This window comes from Rhineura floridana, chromosome 1 (genome assembly GCF_030035675.1).
Source record: "Rhineura floridana isolate rRhiFlo1 chromosome 1, rRhiFlo1.hap2, whole genome shotgun sequence".
NCBI lineage: Eukaryota > Metazoa > Chordata > Lepidosauria > Squamata > Rhineuridae > Rhineura > Rhineura floridana.
In genome coordinates, this window is record NC_084480.1 from 134,786,983 (window position 1) to 134,811,937 (window position 24,955).

Genomic DNA, 24,955 nt, shown 5'->3' on the forward strand with positions numbered 1-24,955 from the left:
AAACTGTTGTATTATATTATTACGCTTAAATAGGAAGGGGTAAGAAGTTAACCTTAATAATTACCTATTATTACTTTTGTTCATTTCATATTTTGTTTTTGCTGTTGTCGCTTTATTTTGTAATGCTTCTGTGTAATCAAATTGGAACATTTTGTACTCTTACTTTATCTTGAATAATTTTTTTTTAAAAAACCAGTTCTGATTTTCCCAAATCCCCATCCAGCAGCTGTTCACAATTAAGGCTGCAATCTTAACCTCATTAATTTAGGAGTAAGCCCCAGTGAATTTAATAGGACTTTCTTCTGAGTTGATATGGCTAGGAGTGCACTTTCCACTTTCCACCAGAGGTGGCAGCACTGCTCCACCTCACACACACTGATATAGACAGCTTCTCCCCTTTAAATAACAGAAGTCCAGCAGGTCCAAGGGATGGCAGCAACACCATTATGAAGAGAGGGCCACAGGTGTGCTGCCATAATTTTCCTGCCTTCTCCCACTCCATCCAAAGGGTGCGCATTAAAAAAAAAAGGCCAAGCAAGGCATGAGCAGGTGGCACCACCATTAAGGCTGCCATCACCCATCCTCCATTACAAAGATTTATTTCTAAAGTCAGGACACTCACACTGTCATTGGGGGCTCATGCCACAGACCCTCTCTCGCTCTCTCCGATTATGACAGTTCTCAAAAACAAGCAGGATTGAATGACAGCCCCCACAGACAGCTTTGATTGCAACAAAATGGTTGCCTGGCTTGTTCTGAGAACCTGTTGCCAAGAAAAAAAGCCACAACGCACACTCTCACAGGCTGCATTGTGATTGGCTATGGGTGGCCATAGCCCCGCCTTACTTCTTCTGTTAATTTAATGTGCTGTGCTGCTCTATGTCAACTTCTATTGCCTCCATTGACTACACTGACAAAAGGAGGAGGAGGTAAAACTGCCAGGTCTGAAGGGCCAGCTGCCCTGGTAAATTGCAAATATTTCACAAGTTGTGCTTGTGTGTTGCTTCCCTGGAGATATGGGATGAGATCCTGGCCATAGCAATAGTTTTTCTATGGGATAGGGTTTTTAAAGAGTGGATTGGGCAATCTGAGAATATCGATTTGTCCTCCATAATGCTTCCATTTTCAGTTACAGAGAGCAGAAACTTTACTCTCTCACGTGTTTCTAATATCGATAGAAACACGTGAGAGAGTAAAGTTTCTGATCTCTGTAACTGAAAATGGAAGCATTATGGAGGACAAATTGGACCCAGAATTTTAATGGGGCAGTGCTCCAATCACCCTAAGTGAGAAACCCCCTCTGGTTTTCTGAGTCTTCATTTTGCAAGAAGTGGAAGAGTTGCTCAGTAGAAATACTTCATAACAACATTTTAGGTTAGGTTTGTCTAAACTCCACAATTTAGTGTTTCTGTACAGAATTGCCTCAAATAATTATGTTTTACATCCTTTTATAAACAAAAGGATTCAATATTGTCTGCAATTAGTTCAGCATCTTAGTAGATATATAAGAAAGGTTTGAAAAAGAAATTTGAGTAATGCCTTCATTTTTATGGTTGCAATCATTCCTGGAAAAGTGAAGATTAACGTCCCAAGATGTTAGATTCTTGCATAGTTATTTAATTAAGTCTTTAAAATGAGTGGCTTGCCACTGAGAGTTTGGAGGTTTTCACACCCAAATATTGGAATTCCATTTTACAAAGAGAAAATCCACTAATAGTGTTTTACAGTGATGGCTGTTGGCTCCATGTCAGTGGGGCAATGGAATCTGTGCCAGGTTTTAGTCTGAACTTTCAAGGAGCTGTCCAAGGTGTTTCAGTACCTTGAAATTCCTTGAAAGTTCAGACTAAATCCCAGAGCAGATTCCACTGCCTCACTGACATGGATCCACTGACTGTCACTGGTGTTTTGTATGTATTCATGATCATTGTAGAAATACTTTCTCTCCCCATGATGCACTGATGTGCCCCCCCTTGCGATCCAAGAGGGCACACAGCAGCAACAACAAATCCTAATAGTCCAACAAAGGACTAATCCTATCAAGGACATTTTGTGGAGAGTTAAATTATCCGTCATATTCGGACAACACACCTGTTATTTGAACATTCAAATCAATTCAAATGTTTCAGTCTTAAGCAAACATCTTGGTTATATTGTAAATCCTGTAGATTTGCCCCACACATCAGTATATTATTTCAGATGCCAGACCTCCTCATATACATTGGCCCCTCTTTTAAATTCCTAGCATTCGCAAAGGATGTTATGTATTCTATATGCTCTCACAATGACCTCTACATACATCATTTAAAAGATTGTTTTATTTGGACTGCAATTTTTGCCTAAGCATGTAACTTTATTTTTCTTGAATGTGAGAAAAATTGATCTTGCTGAGAATGAAATAAACCAGTCACTCCCCGGTTCATCCAAGCTACTCATTAACATCTTCACATTTACACTTAACTTGGGTTCATTTTTCAAAACTAGTGCCTTATAGTTATGCATTTTATAGCAGATCAAGTTTTCCAAATATATACAGTGATTTAAATAATCTCATATTTGACTTGGTTTATATCTCAGCAAAAGGTTCCAGGTTTTATTTTAACATGCACACACACACACACAAAACTGTTCCAGCTGGATTTCTCTTTAATAATATTATTGCAAAATGAAAATTTTCTTTCCTATGGAAGATTATATTTGATTTAAATCCTAGACCAAAACCATTTGGGGCACAAAAACATTTTTAAAAATACTTTATTTAAAACCACAAAGGAATGGAAATCAATGTTTTCCTATCACTTCAACATGAACTATTGATGTCTAGATAATGTCATGATGAGAACATGAAAATGAACCCTTTACTTTTGTGTTACAGTTTATGGAATCAGGTACCCCAAGGATTCATGCGAATTCATGATTTACTAGGCAATTTGGCTCTTCTGGAGGCCCAGCATGGTGCCATGGATAGTTATGGTGAGTCATCTGATTATTGTCTGTGGCTCTTTATGTGATCTAGAGAGCAAATATTATTTAATGTACATCTTCTCCAGGAAGAAACTTGTTGATCGCTTCCTTGTTAGCTTGTAATAATAATGATTTTTAAAAAGCCTTTGGCCTTTTTAAAGCTATAAAGCTTGAAATGTGTCACTAACTATTGGTCTGATGCTGCCAGCTCATGACAACACAAAGTTAAAAATAAAACATTAGTTCACTGCTACAAGGAAACAAAAAGCAAGAGCAGTCCCCTTGAAAACAGCTCATCCTTCATTTATTCTCTATTGTAGGGAGGGGGAACCCATCCCAACTGGAGGGAAACTGTAAATACATAAGAACTTGCTAGATGAGGCCATTTGCCCATCTAGTCCAGCATCCTGTTCTCACAGTAGTCAACCAGATGCCTACAGGAAGCCCACAGGCAGGACCTAAGCACAAGAGCATTCTTTCCTCCTGTGGTTTCCAGTAACTGGTATTCAGAAGCATACTGCCTCCGACTGTGGAGGCTGAGCATAGCCACCACGGCTAGTGAATTTGCCTAATCCTTTTTGAAAGCCATCCAAGTTGGTGGCCAGCACTGCCGCTTGTGGGAGTGAATTCCAAAGTTTAACTATGCACAGCCACAGAGGGAAGCCAAGAGAATGCATCTGCCGTGTGTTGGGGCTTTTAATGAAGTGGGTTTTCATTATAAATTATGAAAGACCAATGTGGATGATAAAGAAAGGAATAACCCCACTTAGACCTTTAATTATTTAAACTCTTGATTAGAGCTGGATGTGAGAAATTCAGGTACAAATTCCTGTCTAGCTACAAACTTATTGGGTGCCCTGTTTGCACAACTAGACACGTATCACTTGATACATATCATTTTTATAACAGTTTAGCTGGCAAAGCCTTCTTCAGAAAATCCTGGGGATTTGTTATTTGGTGAGGCTACTAGAATCTACATTTGAGATTAGATGTTGGCAACATTCTCCTGGGCCAGCCTTAGTGAAGAATCCCAGGGGCTCATAGAAGCTACCCTCAGAGGAGAGGCATGCTTTAGAAGCCCTTGAATAATTATTTGGCTCAGATTAATAACTGCTGGCTTCCCTTCCTTCCAGCCTTCCCCACCCCACAATTAGCCTCTCCAGCAGCCCCCCTTCCTAAAATCCCTTTCCTTATCTGGTCAACGCAGAGAGTGGCAGCAGAGAGGGAGGAGCGAGTAGTGCCCCTTCCTTCGTGTCTCCTTCACATACACCCAAGTGATGGAGAGGGAGGGGGAGATGTTCCACCTCCACTTGCACTGCTATTGCTTCTGCTGCCATTGGCTAAGTGAATAAAAGAAAGGAAGGAGGCTGTCTATGGGACCGTGGGCTGGGGTGTGTGTGTGTCATTTTTCAAGATGCAGATTGGCTTGGCTTGGCAAATTCTCCAATTTCCTCCCTCATTTTTTTAAAAAACCTGGATACTTTCCAAGTAAATCAAAGATGAGCAAGGGAGAGCTGGCCCATATCTGTTCCAGCTCCCTAGCTTCTTGCTTATAGAATTACTGTTCCCAGGGTTCTTTCTAGCCATCAAGTGAAGGAGTTAGCTAAACCAGTTTATGTTTGCAGTATAGATACTCTCTCTCTCTCTCTCTCAGCGCAACCTACCTCAACGGATTGTTGAAAAAATAATGGATTACAGAACATTTTGTACATTTAGAAGCAACAAAGGATTAATAAAAACAAAAATCCATTGCTGATCTAGCAGAAAAATATCCCAGTTTGCAAATGTCTTAACATTCACCTCATCCGGCAGTATTCTAAGAAAGATGGCCATCTTAACTAATGTTTCAGCATCTGAGCCAAAAGCAACATGTTTTGTGACAGATAAAACTTTTTCTCTTTGTGTTTATTGGATTCACCTCCCTCCTAAAGCATTCTACCTGAAACCCTCCAGGACATAATTAGATATCTATCTCAGGAGTTTAGTGTCCTTTAATAAATGATTATAAATTTAAAAAGCAATTTGGACTACTTTTTAAGTTTGTTGGACCAATATTTGTTAATTAATCAAGAAACTAATCCCAGGGTATTTTGAGCCAACTGGCTCTCCTTAGCAGAAACAGACATCAAATAAACATTGATAATAAAAGTAATCACATTGGACTTTGCAAACTGTTGTGCAATCTCATTACATTTTTTAAAAAAACCAAAAATATGCTCCATATATACTGTATTAGAAAGACAACTGTAATTTTTACAACAAAGACTTTAAAAAAATCCTGTTGAACATGTATGCTTGTTTCATACTCCAAAGGTGATAGCTATGGGCTATGGTAGATGTGCAGCGCAACCCATAGAACATTTACTGAGAAGTCTGGGCTACGTTCAGCAGGATGTACTCTCAAGCAACTGTTTCCAAGATCACCATCTTATATTATTTGCAAAGAAATTGGAATCACTAGATGCTATAGAATAATTTAAAAATGAAAAAGAAGGTCCTGTCCATAGGCTTAACACTATAAGATTCAAGACGAGCCACATTAGGAAAAAAAGGAGAATCAATCAGAAAAAGCTAGGGTCAACAATCTGTTTTAAGGAGGTACTTAAATGTCAGGTGGAAAGAGGAAGGAGCAGCAAAGAAACAAGGATGTAGTTGGGCAAGAGAGACATTAATTTTATTTAATTGAAGGATTTATAATCTACTTTTTGAGAACCACACACCACAAAACAGCTCACAACATACATCAAACACTATCCGAGTCTAAATACAAGACAATATAGTACTATTGAAGATACCCATTTCATAACACTAAAAGACTAAAAGCCCATTAACAGAAGTAAGCTAAAATACAGTAATAGTTAAACTCAGCCAGCCTCTTTATTTCAAGCAGCAAAGGCCTTAGGGAAGAGGTAGGTCTTCAAGTCTGCTTAAAGGCCACAATGGATGGGACCTGCTTAACCTCCCCAGCAATAGCAGTCAGCGTGGTGGGACATGGCCTTTCACAATACCTCCATCTCCTGCTTACTAGGAGGTAGCACGGGAGGGGCAAGGTGCTGGAGAATTCAACCCAGTGCAAATGCATCAGGAAAGCCGACCCAGTGCTCCTGCTGCTGTGTTTATGTCATGCCAACATCTCCACTGTGCTACAATATCTCCACACTGTGCTAGTATGCTCCAAAAGATATCTTGCTCCATGCTGCTGGAGACACAATAGCCAAGTGGGTAGGTAGTGTTCTAATCCTGAAAGGCACCTCTTATATTCCTTTGCTATTATTTTTTTAAAAAAATATTTATTTATTTATTAGCCTTGTTACTTACTTGTTACAGAGAAACGTAAAACATATTTTAAAACATAAACACAAATACATTATAATATTAACAAATTCATCCAAAACACATACAGCAGAAAAAAATATAAACCCCTCCCCTGCAAAAAAAATAAAACAGCCCCAGGAAGCTTTGGCAGAACACTAACAGCAAAACATCATCATCCTAGTCTATCAGAAGCCTGAGAGAATGGTAAGTTTTTACCTGGCACCAAAAAAATGTCAGAGAAGTACCAGGTGGATCACACTGGGGAGAGTGCTCCATAGATGAGGAGCCACAAGGGAAAAGGATAGAATTTCTTATCACAAAAGTATTAATACACATGACAGTTATGTTTTGTGCAACAGACCACATAATTCATGTTCAGATTGTCATCTACTTGTCTGAGGTGGAGAAACTCAGGACTGGAGGCTGAGTAGAGTACAGAACTCTAACTAGGCCATACCCATCTCACCAGCCTTGTTCCATGCTCTTTTTCCTTAATTTTCTCCTGCCTTCATATATGATGGAGAGATAATGGTGAGTGGGTGTAGGAATCTCTGGAGTTTGCACAGATGAAATGTAGTCTGCTATTCACAGATGAGTGTCGCATCCATTGATCCATCCACCTTTGCCTCTGGGCCCACCATCCACTGGCATGCAGCCCCTACAAGTTTGACCACAAGGGAATGCGGACCTTGGGCTAAAAAGAGTTTTCCGCACCTGTACTATCCTATACCCTTCCTATACCCTCTGCAACAGCATTTGCCCATGATGCTTATGCATGTTGGTATGTTTTGCTTGCCTTTAATGACTGGTTTTTTTAAAAAAAAATGCCTTTGTGATTATGACTAGCTTTAAGGAAGCCAACATTAATCACAAAAAAATAATCTATTGCAGTCGCCAACATCCATTTGTCATACTCTTTCAAGGTGTACGTGACAATCCACAGGATCATTACAGAATGTCCACTGCTAAGCAAAAAAAAATTATAACAACCATAATTATCATTTTCCTATTATTAGTATTATTATAACTAAACTGGGAGGTGTAAATACCTGGGGCTGACAGGTTGCCAAAAAAGACATACAATTAAGACTTGAAATATCTATGGAACCACCAACAACCTGCCACATCACAGAGGGAAATGTGAGGCTAAAGTTGAATAACAGAAGCTCATATTTGCAGTTCCTTTGATCAGTGATCCCCAAAGAAACCTCCAGGACAACTAAAGAAAACCCTCAAAATAGCAGACATTGAAGACATTAGTTTTATTTGTATTTATTTATTTATTTTATTTGTATAAACCATAGGTTATTATAAAAAGTTTAAAACAAAGGTAAGCTAAATGAAATCATCATCTTTACAACTGGTAGAGATAAATATTAAGAACTTTGCTCTGGTCTTCTAGGCTGCAATAGCAAACAAAGCCACTTGCTTGGTATCATGTAGATCATTATCAGATAGCAGAATTAATATTTTCTCAGATAATGTTCTGCCAGACATTTTTAACAGAGGAACAATAAAATTCTTTCTTGGAGAAGAATACAACTCACAAACAAGCATATAACGAACAATATTCTCTATTTGTATCATCAGCTGCCTTTTCACCATATCAGTTTATTTTATTTAAATAATTTTGCATATTATATTAGCAGTGACTTTTGAGATACTGAAGAAAGCAAAAACTAATGCATCACTTCAACAAACAAAAGTCACCACTCACACAGTTAGAAGAAAAGGCTAGCTAATTTTTCCCATTCCCTATTACAGTAATGAGGCTAAAAAAAAGAAAAGAAACATGTTCTCTAATCTCCCAGGCTCACTGATTAAAACTGGCTCCTTCTCATAAATCAGCTAAAGATTGCATCAATTAAGCTACCAATTAAACTCATTAAAGTTTGCAGCCCTAGAGCACCGCACTGTCAGAGTACATGGAAGGCAATACAGTTGTCTTTGTAGTTCTTAGTTATTGCTTGAATATATAAGGTGATAATACTAAAAGTGAAACAACATACAAGTCCATTCCATGCATGAGCACAAAGTGCTTCTACTCATAAGCAAAAAGAGGGGCAAAATATATTTCCAGTTGTAGATCTTTGCACTCAGTTGAGTGCTAGTCCAGATACCCCACTTAATCCCAAATGGGTTGGGAGGGACACATAACTGAACCCAGTGGTTTATGCAGCAATTCTGGATCCTGGCCACTGAAACAAAGAAGATTAAAATAACAACTTCTGTCATACAGGCCATCAAAAGAAACTGCTTTATGCCTGGATCCTAAACAACAAGGTAGCATCATGATTTGCATATATTATTCCAGAATTAAATTAATGGGGTCCTCCTACACTGAACAAAAATGTTCTTCTTGATCCCATATTTTCCAAAACTAAGATAATGACCACATTTGCACATAATAATAAGCCAGACTTCCTACATAATGATTGTTCATCTGGAGTGCTTCACTCCTCCCCATGCACGAGTGGGATAAGCAATCCAAGGAGCCTTGGTCCCTAACAAATCTGAAGCTGTGCACGTTCTAGATAAAACATGTTCTGGCTTAACATAATAAGGGGATGTGGCCATTGTCTCCTTTGATAAAATTAGCACTTATACATATCTCTAAGCATTTATGGACCAATCATTTGACTCATGAGAAGGAATTGAACTCATTGGAAATCAATCTACTTGCAGTGCTTGATAAATCTATAAATATGGCTGTGCTCTGGCTCATTTATAAGTAGAAATATTATAATCAGTGGAAATGAGGAAGTGCTCCCAGGCAGGGCCCATGAGAGTGGGGTGCAGGGGGTACATCGTACCTGGGCCTGGGGTCAAAAAGGGGGCCTGGGAGCCAAAGGAAGGGAGCTCCCTTTTCCTCCCTTTGTTATGTAATTTCCTGCTGGCTCCCATTCTGCAAGCCTGCTACAAATGGTGCTTTTTTTTCTTTCCCCCCTAACTTGTGCAAAAAAGCATAACATTGTTCAAACAAATATTTGTATTTCTGTTGGATTCTGAAAATACAAATAATCAAACTTGAGGATTTTTTTCATTTTTTATGAAACTTACTCTGGAAGAAACTGAGTATGCTCGGTGGCCAAGGTAACAAGAGGAAGAGATACTTTGACCTTAAGAGGGCGTGGTCATTTGGAAGCTAGATTAACCCTTTCCCTTTAGTATGAAAGGAAAAATGCGGTTTGAGGGCTCATATAAGGTAAGCAGTATGAACCTTTAAACCCTATCACGATGAGAAAATCATCCCTCCAAAATGTATTCTCACAAATCAGGAGCCCAGAAAAGACAAGACAAGAAAGAATGAGAGGAAAATGAAAAAAAGGGGTCAACAAACGCTCTTTCAATTTGGATTAAATGTGGCTTCAAAAAAAAATTCATTGAACTCACCTACAGAATTGGAGCAAGAAGAAACTGTTGGAAACCTCGTCTGCACTGGTATCTGCTGAAGGCTGGGATTATAATGGGAAATGGCGGAAACTTTCCTACAGGATCCCAAAACATGAAAAAGGCAATAGTCACAGAGAATGTTACCTAGCTTGGCGAGAACTAGAAAGGCGCCTGCTGTCTGAGACAGGAGTTGACATCATCTTAGAAGCGTCAATCAAAACTGAAGCTGTGAAATGGTACAACCTTTTAAAGCGCATCATCGATGTTGTACTCTTCTTGGGAGAACGTGGTCTAGCATTTACTGGTTCATCCCATCGAACTGGTGATTCAAACAATGGAAACTTTTTAGGACTCATTGAACTGCTCTCCAGGTGGGACCCCATCCTTCAGGAACATGTGCTAAGTGTAGAGGAGTCACAGAAAAGGAGTGAGCGGCTTCAAGTTCATTATCTGTCCCCTGACTCACAAAATGAATTTATTGCAGAATGCTCGAATCTTGTGAAACAACACATTTTGCTTGAGAGGCAATCTGCAAAGTACTTTGCAATAATAGTAGATTCCACACCAGATTCTTCCCATATTGAACAAACAACATTTCTTCTGACATACGTACTTTTAAAAGAAACGCAGTATGAGATTCAAGAAAGATTTCTCAAGTTTGCAGATTGTAGCAACAAAAGAGGGGAAGAAATTGCTCAGTTGATAACTGATACATTGAAAGAACATGCTATTCCTCTCAGTGATTGTAGAGCTCAAGGCTACGATAATGGGGCAAATATGGCCGTAAAATACAATGGCGCACAAGCAAAAATACAAGAACAATGGTCAACAGCAATTTTTTCACCTTGCAGTTGTCACACACTCAACTTATGTGGAAATGATGATGCTGAATGCACACCTGAAGCAATAACCTTTTTCGGAACAATTCAAACTGTGTACCACCTGTTCAGTTCCAGTGCTAAGCGGTGGGAATTACTACAAAACTGTATTGGTTGTTCTCTTCATGGTATGTCTGAAACAAGATGGTCAGATCGTGTTGAATGTGTAAAGCCTTTTGCAGCTCACTTGCCTGGCATTAAATTAGCACTGGAATACCTCCTAGAACTAAATTTGATGTTTTATTATATGTGACATCTTTTGCCTGTGTGTTAATGTCAGCTGTGTGGTACAAAATATTAGCTGGCATAGATATTTGCAACAAGGTCATCCAAGCTAGAGATGCCACACTGGATGGTGAAGTAGCAAACATAGAAACTCTCCTCACAGAGCTGACAAAACTTTGAAAGAACTGGAAATGCATGTGGAATGAAGCCAAATTGGTTGCATCAAACCTAAATATAGAAATAAAACTCTCCTGTAGATGTGATGGAGTTAGGCGCAAGAGGGCAAGGCTGCATGACGACAGCACACCTGATACTAACTTGGAAGAAATGAATGACACAGATGATACTCCAGAAGAGGCCTACTTCAGAAAGTGTATGTTTTACGTTTTGGTAGACAATGTTATACCAGGATTAACTGTCCACTTCAATGCTGTTAAGCAGTTGGCAGAAAAATTTGATTTCTTGTGGAAATATCTCATCTTGTCCGAAAGTGATGTGGAGAGAAAAGCTTTATCTTTATCAGAGCAATATCCTGCTGACCTTAATGGTGATGATTTTGGAAAAGAAATGCAACATTTACCTTCAGTACATAAAGCAAATTTTGTAAATGCACAGTTAAAGCCATTAGATCTGTTGAACTTGTTAACAGAGTACAGACTTGGTGACCTGTTTCCAAATGTTTGTGTTAGCTTAAGAATACTATTAACAATTCCAGCAACAGTAGCTTCTGGAGAGAGGTCATTTAGCAAACTTAAGCTAATTAAGAATTATTTAAGGTCTACAATGTCTCAGGAACGTTTTGTGGATTTGGCCAGGCTAAGTATTGAATCAAACATTGCCAGAACAATTAATTTTCATGCTGTGATTCGAAATTTTTCACAAAAAAAGGCCAGGAAAGCTCTTTTTTTAAAGTAAATAGTAAGTTTATCTACCTTGTTTCAATGTGAATTCTTTCTCCTTATCTGTATTGTAGCATAAACAAAGACGTTCAAATCAAATGTGCTTTCTTATCTCTGATCCTCTTTTATTTTATTTATATTTATTTATATTTATCATGGAGGGAGTATAAGAGCATAACCCCTTAAATGCAGAAAATTAACAGAGCGCTCCACTCCACCCCTCTCTCGTCTTCCATACCCTTTTTGACCTTACAGGCTACAGCTCATGGCATAAAACCGTAGTGGATAAAAACAGAATGACTAATGGAGAAGGAAAGGGGCCCAAAAGAAAATTTGTACCCCCTGATAAAATTCCTCTCAGAGGCCCTGCTCCCAGGCAGCAGGTGTTTGGAGAAACAGAGAAGTTATGGTCAAGCAGAAATATTCCCAAATGTCCCTGCATGTTAAAGATATAAAACTGCTTTTAGCTGGTATGAGATGATGTACGTGACAGCAGGAGGGTATGATACCTGACACATGGATAGGACCATCTTGAAGTGTTAAATCTGGAATGTTCTGTGTGACGTATATACAACTGTATAAACCTGTGTGTCCATGGTTTGGAAGGGAGACTCTCTGACTCTCTCTCCTGATGTACATCAGTGCTATTTCTTCATTGCAATAAAGTTTGTTCAGGTGACTGCCACTCCTAAATTTGACTGGTGAGTTATTTTTCCTTCCATGCTCAATATAAGGCAGCTTCCAATCTTCCTAATAATTATTTCTTGCCCTTCCAGTCTTTAGTTAAAATTAATCTAACTGTAAGAAGTCTCTTTTTCTTAGGAATTAACCATTCTGTTATGCCCAGCAAACAACCACCACACAGACAAAAAGTTCATACTCTGTTACGTCCATTATTATCCTCCTGACAATCCCTAACAATTTCTGAGTTAGTTTGCATTCGCATAATATATTGTTACATGCGCTCTACTTCTCTGAATGGTGAAAGTTGTGGGGCAGTGTTACTATGTTTACAGCATGCTCCTATGCAGGTCCTATGCAGGTCTACTGAGAAGTCCCACCTGCATTCTGTTCTGCATAGGGATATTTTGGGCTCACAGGAGCAATTCATTATTTAATTAAATTATTTTTCATGCTACACAGGCACACTAAGATGACCCAGGCTGGAGTATGGGAATTACTGTACTATCAAAAGGGAGGATAAATTTGACTTTGTTTGCATTTTAATGAGAAACTTCCTAATTTGCACTTCTCAAGACAATATGTGAACCAAACACAGCTGTTCTTCAAAATTTACACTTCTCCAAATTTGGTAATGCAGTTCTCCAACCAAAGATTTTTTTAAATAAAGCATATATTATGAGAAAGTTATGCATAAAATATACATTAGTAAAAATGACATCCAACAATGCTTTATTAAAGGGGTTTTTTTGCAAAAACATCTATATAAATCAAAACTGCACACAAAAATGTGTTTATTAGAAGTTTGTGCTAAAATGCTCATGACTTTTCATGAGGATTAAAAAAAAACACCCAACAACTGCAAATTGCTGCTGAAGCATAGCGAACTGAGTTTAAGACTGGAAAAATGACAGAGAAAAACTGAAATTGACAGGATTGACTAGGGATTACTAAAACAGTAAAATTTATATTGCATACAGGGATCATGTATAAAAACAAAACACAGAAGTTCATAATAAAAAGATTTTGGCAACAAAATCACTATAGAGTAAGGACTCAGATCATCATCAGATCACTAAAACATTTTGCCGTCTATGGCTCTGAAAGTCTAGGCACATTTTTAATGACCCTGAAATTAGTATATGGTTGATGGATAACAGTCAATATGTCTGTTTCAAGGAATCTTCATCAGAAGCCAAATTCCTCACAAAATCTCAGCAACCAACATCAGAAGCAAAATGCATCAAAGATATATCTCAAATTTATCAGGGTACAGTCAGCAATGTCCCAATACAATTTACTGGCAAGTAACAAAACAACAACTCTGTGATTGCGCTTTTTTTGGTAAACCTTTACAAAACCATCTCAACAGCCTTAGAGCACAGTGTCTTCAAGGAATAACAAAAAGTCAGCTAACATTCATAATCCCTGCTCCATGCCTCTGTGAAGCAATGCACAAGTTTTCAGGGTGGAACAGGAATGCTGACTTGACAGTGTTTCTGGCAGGCTCTTGGCATTTTAGCACATTTGCAAAGGCATCTGGTAAACAAACAATAAGCCGTCAACGGCTGTGAGATGTAAAGCACAGCGAGCATAAAGAAGGCAGAATTCCACTTGAGAGATGCCTCGGAAGATCATCCAAATATAACTCTCCACAGTTGAAGCCTAATGTAAGCAAGAGCATTAGAGAACATATGCTTTTGTAGTTGGGGACTGACTCATTGTAGCGTTATCACTCAGCTGTTTTGGATTACCATAAAATGAAGCAGTACCCTCTGCCAGGCCTAGTTAACAGGTGGAGCATATTTATTATTTCTTCCATTAAACAGAAATCCTGTTTGGAAGGGGAATACAAACTTCACTCAGGCCTTTCACCCACAGTGACTTCAATAGTTTGATTTGGAAATGAGCCCCTTTAAAGTGCATGTAGCAACCTACATTGACAAGAACGGCTCTGTCATGGGGAATCATCAGTTTAGGCAGGGCTACAATGTTATTTGATCATTCAGTTGGGTTCAGTGATATAAAAAGCAGCTCTGTGTTGAAGGTTTTGCATGTATTTTCCCCAGCCATTCACCATCAATTAATGAGAGAAGAAATTGCATTTGAAAATTATCGAAGGGGAGGTCAAAATTTGGAGGGATGCAGGGTTTTTTGTCATGCTTATCTTACTTTTGAGGGGGCCGAAGGCTGTTTGTGAGTGTCCTTTCATTCTACAAATAATCTCACCAATGACTTTCCCAGTTGCCCATGCTTCAATTAAAGCCCTGGGGAAGTTGTCATGAGCTAACTTGTTTTTTCTTCTGCTCAGGAAGTGCAGATAAGTAACAGATACACACAGTGGGAAGAAGGGGAAAAAAACCATTCTTGGCCCCCTTGCAGTGGTAAGGTAAGCTCAAAACCCCACACCAACTGAAATTCTAAAGTGCTCTGAGAATGAGAAAGAACAGTGGAAGCCCCTTTTGCAGAAGAAGAAAACTTTTTGAGAAATGGAGGACAAATTTTGGCACGGCCCTATTAAAAACCTCCTGAACTATTCAAAAGTTGCTTCTAATGAACTAGAAGAGCAGATGGGGATATGTATAATTTTCCATTTTCTTAAGTTTCCCTGTTGCCCCAACCTGACATTTATTTGCCCCCCCCCCGAAATACTTCCAAAGGTGTTGACTCTGGTCCAAAATGCTTAAATTGGTGAGTCTTCAAGGTGCCACAAGACTGTGACCTGTTTTTCTTCAGAAATGTTGTTTTATTCATGGAGAAATATAACTGAGAAAAGACTACACTTTTTTAATATCAGGGGTTAGCCCTAGTTTAAAAGAAATTTGTGTACTTCTCTCAGAGGGTTATCTACTTCTCTCAGGTGAGAAAATCGAGGGAGGCGAGGTACATGTGTCTCAGGACACTGACTCAAAAGTTCATTTTCTGATAATTATGTTTGTTTTTAAGGGTATTATTCAGCCATACCTAAGCAATTTTTCTCATTGATTTCAGTGGAAGACTTAAACATGGTCAGTGTGACTTAAAAGTGCTTTCCTTCAGCTGGGTTGTGACCTAAGCATTTGTTTCTGTTCATATATTTGTTTTGCATTTTTCCGTTTTCCACCATTCTTTCTAGTGAATATTCCATCATCCCCCCCTCCAGTACATACTATAATAACCCATCTTTACATAGTAGCTGAGGGATGAGAACACAAAGGAAATCTCACTCTTCTATTCCTGAATGGTGGAAAACGTTGATCAATACTTACAGAGGTGGTGCACTCATCAACACTGGACAGCCACCTGTCAGGTATGCTTTAACTTGGATTCCTGCATTGAGCAGGCAGTTGGACTAGATGGCCTTACAGGTCCCTTCCAACCCTATGATTTTATGATATAGAACAGCTGCCACTATCAGTTCTGGCAGAACAACATTAGATCTCCTCTACTATAAGGCCTGATTTATATAGTCAGAAAAATGTAGGTGATTCTTGAGGAATGCAAACAGTAAGCTGATATCAAATACTGAATATTGATAATATCAAGCAACAGTAAAATAGTATTCACAATGCATAGTTATAATGTATAGTAGGGATACTGTAATTGCAATGGAGGAATTTGCAGAGGGTTTAGGGAGGCAACCCTGTTTCGGTTCTCCCCTGAAACAGCACAATTCGATCCAAGAATCTAATCTTTCTCCAGCTTCACTGTGATTCAATACTTGGCACAAAACAAGGAAAATAGAGCCAAACCAATTTCGGGTTTTTACAATTTCAGGGGGGAAATGATTATTTATTCAGATGAAAAGTTCTTTTCTCCAAAAACTCTATAATTTGATAAAAAGAATAACTGTACCCGGTAAAAATTCAGGACTGCACTAATTCAGCCTCAATAACCTAAACCTGTCAATCTTTTGTATTTGATGCTTGGATTCAATAGCGACTGGTGGCTCCATGTCAAACACTAGGAATGTGATTAGGTACATAGCTATCCTCCTTTGAGGAACAACTTGACCTTTTTACTTAAGTAATAGGGCTTCAAATCAGAACAGCATGCTCAAAGATAAAACAAAAACTGGATTTCATCCAGCGTTATCTTCCCAGTTGTCTCAGCATTGCATCTTTTTCTTGGAAGCCCAATTCTGTGAAGCACATATAATGAATACCTTCACACCATGAAAGATGGGACTGGAAATGGCAAGGAACAGAGGCTCCCAAGGCAGATTTCTTACTGTTAATTCCATGAACAAAACACGGGGCATGATAACTGAGTAGCAAATGTACAGCAAAAAGTAGGGAACCGGTGGTCATCCAGATACTGCTGGGCTACAACTCTGATCTTCCCCGATCATTGGCCATGCTTGGCCAGGGCTGATGGGAGTTGGAAGCCAACAACAACTAGAGGGCAGAACTTCCTACCAATGGTAAACAGGTAAGGCCCATATCAATCATTTTAGAGTAATGTCAGCCAGCACTCCTTCAGAATGCGTTCTTTCCTTAAATTTCATTGACAAATTGAGATGCTTTGTAATATTGAGTGGAACACAGAAGATGCTCAGAAAGGATTCCTTTTACCTGGCACAGAAACCACGTTTTGATGTTTTGAGCAATGTTATGTTGTAGCATAGCAGACAAGAGCCATTTTTATGATGCAGCATGGCAGACAAGAGTGTAAGCCAAGTAGCCCCTGGCCAAAACATTAACTTACACGCCAAATCACTAGTTGGCCCCAAGCAATTATTCTTTACAGCCTAAACCCCCATCTGCAATGTAAGGATTCTTGAGATAATGTAAATGAAATGCTTTGAATGTACAGGAAAAGCTCTATATAAATGCTAAATATTAAAAACAATAATAAATACTGGTCCAAAGCAGTTTACAAACAATAAAGACTACAAATATAATAAGTCAATATTACTAAAAACCAAGGATAAAATATATCCACAAAGTTAAAAACAAACCCAGAACTCCAATAACAACAATATTTCAGCCTCCATCCCGCAGTCAGAGCAAAACATTACTCAGGGAAGGCCAATCGGAAAGCCTTAAGTGTAGCTGCTCACTGCAGCTCTACTGAAGAGAGTTACAAAGGTGTGAAGCTAACACAGAAAAGGCTATCTCTGGGCTTATCCACATGGGAGCATTTCTTCATAGCAAATACACAACTTTTACCATCATAATAGATTTGCAAGATCCACACTTCATGCTCAATGGTAGCTTTTCCATTCACACAAGCAGGTGTTCCTCTGTGAAGGATTTGTGTCACTGTTTCCTTGTGGCCCCACCCTCTAATTTTACATTTTTACTCCTTCCAGTTGCTCAGTTACTAGACATGTGCAAATATTTTTGACCTGAGCAGTATTTCCACTCCCTCCTGCCCCCCCACTTCCTAAAATCTGGCAGTTGAAAAGAAGTGAGGTCATCTGCCCCCCCCTTTCTCCACTGCCCCTTGTTTTTTCTGAGTTAATTTTTTCCCCACTGGAAAAACAAATCAACATTATATCATATTTTTAAAACATCAATATCAGTATTTTCTGAAAATATCAATACCAATATTGATATTTTGAGGCAACTCTTTTTTTAAAATCCACTTGAGATTTTTGAGGAAGCAAAAGGAATGAAGGAAGTTTGCTCAGGGAGAAAGGGAGGAAAGAAGGGAGGGCTGCAGCAAACTATGAAAGGGAGAGGACATAGCAGGCAGAAGTTGCTGGATAAACCACCGGAAACATAATGGAATTCATGGGAGAGTTAGTGGGCGGAGAAAGAGCTGAAAGTGACGATTCACCTGCCCACTAAAAAGCATCGAAGCGAACCGTCTGCAAAGACATGCGGAATGGAGTGGAGCTGTATTGCTCTAAACATTTTGTACTTTCATCTGATTGGGTTAATACAGGTTTACAGTGGAGAAACTGTGGATAGCTTCTGTTTGCCAGTAATGTGAACCATGCGAATTAAAAGGGGATGCAAGTAGCACCAAACACACGCTAAACAGATGTGTAGATGAGCCCTCTTTCTTGTGGTTACCTGCCTCGCAGACCTAGGAGGTAGATATACCAGGAGGGCCTCCGACTGAGGTCAGTGTGAGGACAGGATGGTTTAGGTACAGGCAGACCATCCGATGGACATTAGGCATGGACATCTGCAGTAGGGAGGGCTCCGTATGTAGGTTTTCGTGCAAGATGGACTCCCAACTCTGCAGGGCTCCAGCTTACATAGGCGTCTAAGTACATATTCTTCTTTACTGTCAATGTCTATGCTAATTGCATGAACGTCTGAAAGAGGTATGGCAGTTGTGTGCCCCTTGAACAAGCTGTTAGCACAGATCAGCCTAGGACTGCAAAAGCATAGGGGTTGTCAAATACAAGTGTGCATTTGGATAGGTCACTGCTTGTGCAGACTTGTTATAGCATTTTCAGTGTCCAAGTCTAGGCTTAAAAGGGAGGGTTGGAAGAAGGGCAGTAATTCAACTTCTCTCCATATTTTGTAAAATGAATTTGTTTTTTCTTAATTTTTTCCATGAAGATAGGGAGTTACAACCCCATTTTATTTGAGAACAAGGATTCAAAACCTGAACAGGAACATAAGAACATAAGAAGAGCCTGCTGGATCAGGCCAGTGGCCCATCTAGTCCAGCATCCTGTTCTCACAGTGGCCAGCCAGGTGCCTGGGGGAAGCCCGCAAGCAGGACCTGAGTGCAAGAACACTCTCCCCTCCTGAGGCTTCCGGCAACTGGTTTTCAGAAACATACTGCCTCTGACTAGGGTGGCAGAGCACAGCCATCATAGCTAGTAGCCATTGATAGCCCTGTCCTCCATGAATTTGTCTAATCTTCTTTTAAAGCCATCCAAGCTGGTGGCCATTACTGCATCTTGTGGGAGCAAATTCCATAGTTTAACTATGCGCTGAGTAAAGAAGTACTTCCTTTTGTCTGTCCTGAATCTTCCAACATTCAGCTTCTTTGAATGTCCACGAGTTCTAATATTGTGAGAGAGGGAGAAAAACTTTTCTCTATCCACTTTCTCAATGCCATGCATAATTTTATACACTTCTATCATGTCTCCTCTGACCCGCCTTTTCTCTCAACTAAAAAGCCCCAAATGCTGCAACCTTTCCTCGTAAGGGAGTCGCTCCATCCCCTTGATCATTCTGGTTGCCCTCTTCTGAACCTTTTCCAACTCTAGAATATCCTTTTTGAGATGAGGCGACCAGAACTGTACACAGTATTCCAAATGCAGCCACACCATAGATTTATACAACGGCATTATGATATCGGCTATTTTATTTTCAATACCTTTCCTAATTATCGCTAGCATGGAATTTGCCTTTTTCACAGCTGCCGCACACTGGGGTGACATTTTCATCGTGCTGTCCACTACAACCCCAAGGTCTCTCTCCTGGTCGGTCACCGCCAGTTCAGACCCCATGAGCGTATATGTGAAATTCAGATTTTTTGCTCCAATATGCATAATTTTACACTTGTTCATATTGAATTACATTTGTGATTTTTCCACCCGTTCACTCAGTTTGGAGAGGTCTTTTTGGAGCTCTTCGCAATCCCTTTTTGTTTTAACAACCCTGAACAATTTAGTATCATCAGCAAACTTGGCCACTTCACTGCTCACTCCTAATTCTAGGTCATTAATGAACATGTTGAAAAGTACAGGTCCCAATACCGATCCTTGAGGGACTCCACTTTCTACAGCCCTCCATTGGGAGAACTGTCCATTTATTCCTACTCTCTGCTTTCTGCTTCCTAACAAATTCCTTATCCACAAGAGGACCTCTCCTCTTACTCCATGACTGCTAAGCTTCCTCAGAAGCCTTTGGTGAGGTACCTTGTCAAATGCTTTTTGAAAGTCTAAGTACACTATGTCCACTGGATCACCTCTATCTATATGTTTGTTGACACTCTCAAAGAATTCTAATAGGTTACTGAGACAGGACTTTCCCTTGCAGAAGCCGTGCTGGCTCTGCTTCAGCAAGGCTTGTTCTTCTATGTGCTTAGTTAATCTAGCTTTAATAATACTTTCTACCAGTTTTCCAGGGACAGAGGTTAAGCTAACTGGCCTGTAATTTCCTGGATCCCCCCTGGATCCCTTTTTGAAGATTGGAGTTACATTTGCCACTTTCCAGTCCTCAGGCACGGAGGAGGACCTGAGGGACAAGTTACATATTTTAGTCAGCAGATCAGCAATTTCACATTTGAGTTCTTTGAGAACTCTCGGATGGATGACATCCGGGCCTGGTGATTTGTCAGTTTTTATATTGTCTATTAAGCCTAGAACTTCCTCTCTCGTTACCACTATTTGTCTCAGTTCCTCAGAATCCCTTCCTGCAAATGTTAGTTCAGGTTCAGGGATCTGCCCTATGTCTTCCACTGTGAAGACAGATGCAAAAAAATAATTTAGCTTCTCTGCAATCTCCTTATCATTCTTTAGTACACCTTTGACTCCCTTATCATCCAAGGGTCCAATCGCCTCCCTAGATGGTCTCCTGCTTTGAATGTATTTATAGAATTTTTTGTTGTTGGTTTTTATGTTCTTAGCAATGTGCTCCTCAAATTCCTTTTTAGCATCCCTTATTGTCTTCTTCCATTTCTTTTGCCAGAGTTTGTGTTCCTTTTTATTTTCTTTGTTCGGACAAGACTTTGACTTTGCTCGTTAACCATGCTGGCATCTTCTTGGCCCTGGCGGTACCTTTTCTGATCTGCGGTATGCGCTCCAGTTGAGTTTCTAATATAGTGTTTTTAAACAACTTCCAAGCATTTTTGAGTGATGTGACCCTCTGGACTTTGTTTTTCAGCTTTCTTTTTACCAATCCCCTCATTTTTGTGAAGTTTCCTCTTTTGAAGTCAAATGTGACCGTGTTGGATTTTCTTGGCAATTGGCCATTTACATGCATGTTTAATTTAATAGCACTATGATCACTGCTCCCAATCAGTTCAACAACACTTACATCTCGCACCAGGTCCCGGTCCCCACTGAGGATTAAGTCCAGGGTTGCTGTCCCTCTGGTCGGTTCCATGACCAACTGGTCTAGGGCATAGTCATTTAGAATATCTGGAAATTTTCCTTTTTTGTTGTGGCTGGAACACATATGTGGCCAGTCTATGTCCGGGTAGTTGAAGTCACCCATTACTACCACATTTCCTAGTTTGGATGCTTCCTCAATTTCATATCTCATCTCCAGGTCTCCCTGAGCATTTTGATCAGGGGGACGATAGATCGTTCCAGTATTAAATCCCTCCTGGGGCATGGTATCACCACCCACAACGATTCTGTGGAGGAGTCTGCCTCTTTTGGGGTTTCGAGCTTGCTGGATTCAATGCCTTCTTTCACGTATAGAGCGACTCCGCCACCAATAAGTCCTTCCCTGTCCTTCCGATATAGTTTATATCCAGGGATAACCGTATCCCACTGGTTTTCTCCATTCCACCATGTCTCCGTTATGCTCACTATATCAATGCTCTCCTCTAAGACCAAGCACTCCAGTTCTCCCATCTTGGTTCGGAGGCTTCTAGCATTAGCATACAGACACTTGTAAGTAGTGTCTCTCTTCAAGTGTCTTTGGCACTTTTGGTTTGGCCTGTGGTAATTTTGCCCTTCTGAATTGATATCCTGTGCCCCTGCTCTCACAATTCCTACTTCTAGGCCTACCCCTTTTAAAATTCTTCATTTCTTTGGTCTTTATCCCAGGGGGGAGGTTTACTCCAAACCGGACTTTCCTCAGCTCCTGTCAGGTTTCCCCCCTCAGTCAGTTTAAAAGCTGCTCTGCCACCTTTTTAATTTTAAGTGCCAGCAGTCTGGTTCCATTCTGGTTCAAGTGGAGCCTGTCCCTTTTGTACAGGCCCGGCTTTTCCCAAAATGTTCCCCAGGAAGTTCTTTGAATCATTAGTATTTGCATTTCCTAAAAGTAAACAAGTGCTGTCCCTTCCCCATCCCAGCTCATGAAAAGAACAAGGCAGTAATTTGTATTGCTGGCTTTTGAAAATGCCTGAATCCATGCCAACAGTAAGGAGCCAATATCCATCTGCCATATTTCTTTACAAGTTTACAGCTTAGTTTAGCAGTTAGCATAGTATGGATAAAGAGAAAGATGAGTGATGGGGACCACATGGCCATTAAAATGTGGAATATATGGTTCTTGGCTCCACACAATCCTGCACTTACGTGGACTTTTGACATGGGTTTTGATGCACAGTCATTTCAACAAGTTGGTTTTCTCAGTACAGGCCAGGTTGGCAAGACCGGATCCAATGTATAATCACATGTGCCCATAAAAACGTGGCAACTTGTGTGGAACTAACTGTGATTTTAACCCCAAATTGCTGGGCACACCGTGGGAGCATGCCTTCTAATACTTTACTAATGAGTCAAGGGATGCATCCTCAGGTACTTGAATTGTTTGCATTTTGTATGTTATGATTTATACTTTATTGATTCCATAAAGGAAGCCACAGACCTGAACTTACAAGATCTGAACAGGGTAGTTCATGACAGATGCTCTTGGAGATCACTGGTTCATAGGGCCACCATAAGTCATAATCGACTTGAAGTGACATAATAACAACAACAACAACACTGTATTGTACATCACCTAGAAGCTCAGTTGCAGGATCCAGTCAATTAATTAAACAAATAAACATGCCTAGTCATACAAAGGAACATTACCTGAGCCCTCCACCGAATGCTGAATGCTCTTGTTCTCTACTTGCCTTACTCAATTAATTTATTACAATCAATAAACCAGAAATAAAATACAGTAGATAAATACAAAAATGAAATAGACTAAAGAAGCTCAGTAAAAAAAAGGGTACTATAGAATCTCACTTGCCTTACTGTGAATTCCTTTGCTCCACAACAGCTTGTCCTGAACTGCCTTCCTTCAAGGAGCACAGGCCATCTCATATAATTCCAAGCAGTTTCTCTATCTAGGGAACTCGGAGAGTAAGCCTGCCTGGTTAGCTTCAGCAACAGTTCAAACTACAGTGAGACCTGCAAACAAAATATTCCAGTGGGGGGCACTTCTACCAACCAGCCATACCCTTTTCCAAGATACTCCATTCCATTCCCCCTCCCCTGCCTCCTTTTCTGCCCCCCCAACAGTGAATCAGCACTCCATGCCCATAGCACTAACCATGCTCAGTTTATATTTTCTGCAAATGTTGGCAGCTCTTCATATGTGTGGCTAGTGCATTGGCTACACAGAGATTCACACTTAGAAGGAGTTCACTATTAAAATGAGTTCTGGACCATTATAGGCTGTCTATAAAAATGTGCTGCATGTGATGAATATGGGGCAGAATGGGAAACCATGTCTTCTTACGTCCATACTCTCCTCCAAAGCTGCACTTGCATTTTCACCTAACTCAGCCAGAAATTCTCAGTTCCCTCTCTCTGTCTATTCAAAAGTTGTCACTGCTGCTTCTTTTTCTTCCACTGTGCTGAAGGTGTGTCACCCTTCCAAGCTCCAACAGATATCTCATTCAGCTCACAGAAGAAAGAGACCCACTATCAGGAGACTACCACCTACCCATTGATGAAGCATCTGATTGACCAACCTTAACCATCAACTAACAATCTGCATAATAAAGGAATGACTATCCCACAGCCATAATAATCTTTAAAATGTGTTTGCATTTTTTTCTTCAGTCTTCTTTTTGAATGTATCTTTTCAGTGGTGTGGTGATAGGAGGTCACACCCTATAAAAACACAAATGACAGGAACGGTTCTTCAGCCATGTTGACTCTGTTTCAGGGGTGCGGAAGCGGTGGCCCTCAAGATGCTGTTAGATTAGAGCTCCCATCAGCCCCAGCCCACTGGACCAATGGGTCAGGGATGATAGGAGTTGGATTCCAGCAACATCTGGAGGGCCACACAGGTTCACCATTCCTGCTCTATTCTGAGATCAGTGAGACCATACACATGAGTGGGCATTACATCTATCATGACTTCATCTGTTTGGCCATTCACTGCCCATTTCTTAGTTTACAGTATACTTAAAAAAAAAACTCTTAAGGGAAGCCAGAATCATTTGGATAATATAGTAGAGAGCTTTGTGAGCATTTCATACACCAGTGAATTCAACTCCTATAGCCCTCCCTTGTTTATTTTTACAGTATTCTACTATTTCAGAAATACTCATAAATTGTCTTATGTTATTGTGCCAGCAATGAGCCCATTAAAAAAAAAAAAGCTTGCCCTGTGGCTTGTTCCAACCACAAAACAAAAAAAACACATCCCCAAACATGCAAGCAAAACATATAGGGTTTCTTTAGGAATACGTCTTCTTTTTATGAGATTAGAGAATAGGACAGAATGGTTTGGAGGGGAAAAGGAGGCCATTTATCATAAGAAAGTGGACTGGAAACACTGAATCCTAATAGTGAGGCCACAGTTACTTTCTGATTTATCATTACCATCATATTGTGTTCTTACTTTTGAACTGTAAAGTTGTAGCGTCTTAAACACAGGGTAGTCCAACCCTATGCATGCTTACTCTGAAGTCATGTCCACACTGTACAATGGGACATATTCCTAAGACTGCAACTCTACGCAGATTTAATTAAGGCCAATTCAGAGCAATGAGACATACACCAGTCCTATTCAGCTTTATGGAGAAGCA

The 24,955-nt window shown here is 39.9% G+C and overlaps 1 long non-coding RNA gene across 1 annotated transcript; it reads right to left on the reverse strand.

The window, feature by feature from the left end:
* Positions 1-7,586: 7,586 nt before the first annotated feature.
* On the reverse strand, positions 7,587-24,894 carry LOC133380931 (uncharacterized). The gene is made up of 3 exons (XR_009761588.1): positions 24,769-24,894; positions 9,670-9,764; positions 7,587-8,474 (listed from the first exon to the last, which is right to left on the reverse strand). It is a non-coding gene; the product is annotated as an uncharacterized LOC133380931 (long non-coding RNA).
* Positions 24,895-24,955: the final 61 nt, after the last annotated feature.